Source organism: Procambarus clarkii, chromosome 37 (genome assembly GCF_040958095.1).
Source record: "Procambarus clarkii isolate CNS0578487 chromosome 37, FALCON_Pclarkii_2.0, whole genome shotgun sequence".
In the NCBI taxonomy this organism is placed as follows: Eukaryota; Metazoa; Arthropoda; class Malacostraca; order Decapoda; family Cambaridae; genus Procambarus; species Procambarus clarkii.
This window is the reverse complement of record NC_091186.1, coordinates 22,634,619-22,639,522: the sequence shown is the minus strand read 5'-3', so window position 1 is coordinate 22,639,522 and position 4,904 is coordinate 22,634,619.

Here is a 4,904-nt window from a genome sequence, read left to right as displayed (position 1 = left end):
GGACTTGAACACGCTAAAGAAATGGTCACAGAAATGGCTACTGGCGTTCAACACGAGCAAATGTAAAGTTATGGAAATGGGACTAGGTGATAGGAGACCAAAGGGACAGTACACAATGAAGGGGAACTGCCTACCTCTGACGACTCGAGAGACCTGGGCGTGGACATAACACCAAATTTGAGGCACACATAAATCGTATAACGACAGCAGCGTACTCTACAATGGCCAAAGTTAGAACATCATTCAGAAACCTAAGTGACGAGGCTTTTAGGGCGCTTTACACTGCCTACGTGAGACCAGTCTTAGATTGTGCAGCCCCATCATAGAGCCCCCACCTGAAGAAACACATAAGGAAACTGGAAAAGGTTAACAAAATTGCGACGAGGCTAGTCCCGGAGTTGCATGGGATGGAATAAGAAGAGTGACTGAAGGAACTATACCTGACAACGTTAGATAAAAGGAAGGAGCAGGGAGATATGATAGGAACATACAAAGACATTACAAAGAACATTTTCAGTGTCAGAGTAGTTAACAGGTGGAATGCATTAGGCAGTGATGTGGTGGAGGCTGACTCCATACACAGTTTACAATGTAGATATGATAGAGCCCAGTAGGCTCAAGAACCTGTACACCAGTTGATTGACAGTTGAGAGGCGGGACCAAAGAGCCAGAGTTCCAACCCCGCACGCACAACTAGGTGAACACATACACACATTGTATATGTATATCGTGTGTATGTTATACGACAAAGAGTACTGGGAAGACGGGACACCACGAGTGTAGCTCTCATCCTGTAACTACACTTAGGTAATTACTCACACCCGTCTCTCTCTCTCTCCCATACACACGCACGCACGCATGATCACACGCACGCACACATGATCACATGCACGCATGAACGTGCACACACACACACACACACACACACACACACACACACACACACACACACACACACACACACACACACACACACACACACACGTGGGGAGCAAAGTTAGTAGATGTTATAAACAGGAATTTCCTAACACAACATGTGGAGGAAGATACAAGGGAAAGAGGAGGAGATGCACCGAGCCTATTAGACCTGATTTTCACCCAGAACGGAGAAGACATCGAGAATTTGGAGCATGAAATACCTCTAGGGGCCAGCGACTATTGTGTCCTAGTCTTTGACTACATGTTGGAATTCAAACTTGTGACCATGGGACAAGAGGTGTGGGAAAGGAGAGTTGACTACAGGAGGATAAGGGACTATCTGGGAGAAGTGCAGTGGGAGGAAGAAATTAGAGGAATAACAGTCCAAGAAATGATGGACCTGGTCATACAGAAATGCCAGGAGGCCGAAGAGAGATTTATACCAACAGTAAAGGGGAAAAAAGAGGGAATATAATAACCCATGGTTTAATAGACAGTGTCAGGAAGCAAAAATGGCCAGCAGGCGGGAGTGGAGGAAGTACAGAAGACAAAGGTCAGAGGACAACAGGATCAGATGCAACAGAGCTAGGAACGATTACATTAACATAAGACGAACATCAGAAAGGAACTATGAGAACGATATTGCGATTAAAGCGAAAAAAAACTAAATTACTACACAGCCATGTAAGAAGAAAAATGTCGGTGAACGACCAAGTGACAAGACTAAGGAAAACAGAGGGGGCATATACTGAAAGTGACAAGGAAATCTGTGAGGCACTGAATGCCAGTTTCCATGGAGTGTTCACAACCGAGCCCGAGCAGCTCCCACTGTTAGAAGAGATTACCCTAGATGAAAGACTATCAGATATAGAGGTGACAGCAGAGGAGGTAATGAAACAGTTGACAACACTGGATGCAACTAAAGCGGTTGGACCAGACAAAGTATCATGGTGGATACTAAAAGAAGCAGCACAGGCCCTCAGCGTGCCTCTGACAAGGATCTTTAATGAATCACTTATGTCGGGAGAATTGCCCAGTTGCTGGAAGAGGGGAAATGTTGTACCGATTTTCAAGAAAGGCGATAGGGAGGAGGCACTTAACTATAGACCTGTATCACTGACAAGCATCCCCTGTAAAATACCTGAAAGAATAATTAGGCTACGACTGGTTGCACACCTGGAGAACATTAGGTTTGTGAACAAACATCAACATGGGTTCTGGAAAGGGAAATCTTGCCTAACAAACCTTTTGGAATTCTATTGATAAAATGACGAGGATAAGACAGGACAGAGAAGGTTGGGCAGACTGCATATTTCTGGACTGCCAAAAAGCCTTTGATACAGTACTGCATATGAGACTGCTGTTCAAACTCGAGAGGCAGGAGGGGTGGCAGGAAAGGCCCTAGCATGGATAAGGAACTACCTAACAGGAAGGAGCCAAAGAGTTACGGTAAGGGGGCGAACAGTAACGAGTGGGGTACCTCAAGGATCGGTGCTGGGACAAATTCTATTTGTAATATATGTTAACGACATGTTTACAGGAGTAGAGTCCTACATGTCGATGTTTGCGGATGAAGCAAAGTTGATGAGAAGAGTTATGACAGATGAGGATTGTAGGATCCTCCAAGAGGACCTGAACAGGTTGCAGAAATGGTCAGAGAAATGGCTACTGGAGTTCATCACGAGCAAATGTAAAGTTATGGAAATGGGACTAGGTGATAGGAGACCGAAGGGACAGTGCACAATGAAGGGGAACAGCCTACCTGTGACGACGCGAGAAAGAGATCTGGGAGTGGACGTAACACCTAATCTATCTCCTGAAGCCCATATAAATAGGATAACGACAGCGGCGTACTCTACACTGGCAAAAGTTGGAACATCATTCAGAAACCTAAGTAAGGAGGCATTTAGGGCACTTTACACTGCCTACGAGAGGCCAGTCTTGGAGTATGCCGCCTCATCATGGAGTCCCCTTCTGAAGAAGCATATAAGGAAACTGGAAAAGGTTCTGAAGTTTGCAACGAGACTCGTCCCAGAGTTACGAGGGATGGGGTATGAGGAGCGCCTGAAGCAACTGTGCCTTACGATACTAGAAAAAAGAAGGGAGAGGGGGATATGATAGGATCGTATAAAATACTCAGGGGGATTGACAGAGTGGACATAGACGAAATGTTCACACGGAATAGTAACAGAACGAGGGGACATGGGTGGAAGCTGGAAACTCAGATGAGTCACAGAGATGTTAGGAAGTTTTCTTTTAGCGTGAGTAGTGGAAAAATGGAATGCACTTGGGGAACAGGTTGTGGAAGCAAACTCTATTCATAATTTTAAAACTAGATATGATAGGGAAATAGGACCGGAGTCATTGCTGTAAACAACCGATGGCATGAAACGCGGGATCCAAGAGTCAATGCTCGATCCTGCAGACACAACTAGGAGAGTACAAATATGCAAGTACACACACACACACACACACACACACACACACACACACACACACACACACACACACACACACACACACACACACACACACACAGGTGTACCTATAGAGACAAACCTTACAGACACAGAGTTAATTAGCCCCTCACGTTTATACAATAACAGGCAAGATGATGAGCCCTGGAACCATAGGTAAGGGAAGGCGCACGTGAACCCCATAACCCCAACACTATCACCAGAGCTACACACATTAACCTACGTTAGACCAGCATTAGTGTATGCAGCCCCAGCATGGAATCCTTATCTAAAAGAGTATGAAGGAAAATATAATAGGTGCAGAGGCTTGCTACAAGAGTGGTCCTTGAACTGAGAGGACTGAGCTACGAGGAAAAGCTCAGAGAACTAGCAATGTCGACGCTGGGGAAAAAGGTAGGAAGTGACATAATCACAACATATAAGATCCTTAAAGACATTGGCACCATGAAAATGGGTCTGAACTAGGCACTCAGACGAGCCCTTGTGACGTAAGAAAGCACTTGGGTTTAAGGGCTGTGAGCAAGTCAAATGATATGAAAGAGGAGGTAGATGAGGCTAACGCCACAAGTAGATTCGAGTAGATATGCTAACAAAAGAGATAGTCAAGCGCCATTGGTGACGGGCAACATGCAGGTGGGGCCCAGGAGGCGAAGTCTGCACTTGCAAGCACATGTTAAACCTACCTAAGCCCTACAAAGCCACCTGCCCACCTTCGTGCCAACCCACCTGCACCTACCTGCCCCACCTATACCCACCAAGCAAGCCATGCCCAAGGACACCCACCCATGCCCACACCGACGGTTGGCATGCTCTTGGTATTTCCCCGGGGCACGTGACCCTTGTTTGACCTTACGGCGTCCACTGACCCCGACGGTGCTGGGACGTGTGGGCAGGAGGGGACATGGGCAGGGGGGTATGGGGCCTTATCTAAGAGGTAAGACGTATGAGCGGTCGTGCCCACCTGTAAGTGCCCGCTAAACCTGTCTATATACCTGGCCGTCCAGTCAATAACTTAACTATTCCTTCAAGTTAAATGCCTTGTTCAAACCTGTCCTTAGACGTTGTGGATGGAGGAGGTGACTTCCACTCGCTCGTGGAGTCTTACGCCCGAACTGCCACTCAGCGTAAGAGGCTGACCTTGTGGATCGGTCCTCTTCATACCGGTACGAGTCAGCTTGGCAGGCTAGACGGGCTGGCCGGGTCGTCCGCCAGCCATTAAGCCCTGCCTTAACGGGCATCACTTGGCTAATGTAACTATTACTTTCTGAAAGAAGGCCATTATATTTAACGGTGTGTACATTGCTCTCGCCTGTTCCATCTCTTGCCATTCCATTATAACCCGTCCCGTATTCCGTTCCAGTTGGTCCGAATGTGCCGTTGTTGGTAACGAAAGTGGAGGCTAAGACCTGTTATCTTAACTCAGCTCATCTCGCCCCTCACCCTATAGAAACTCATCTATCTGATGAGTTTATTATTCACATACTCCCTTGCCAACCTACCTACCTACCT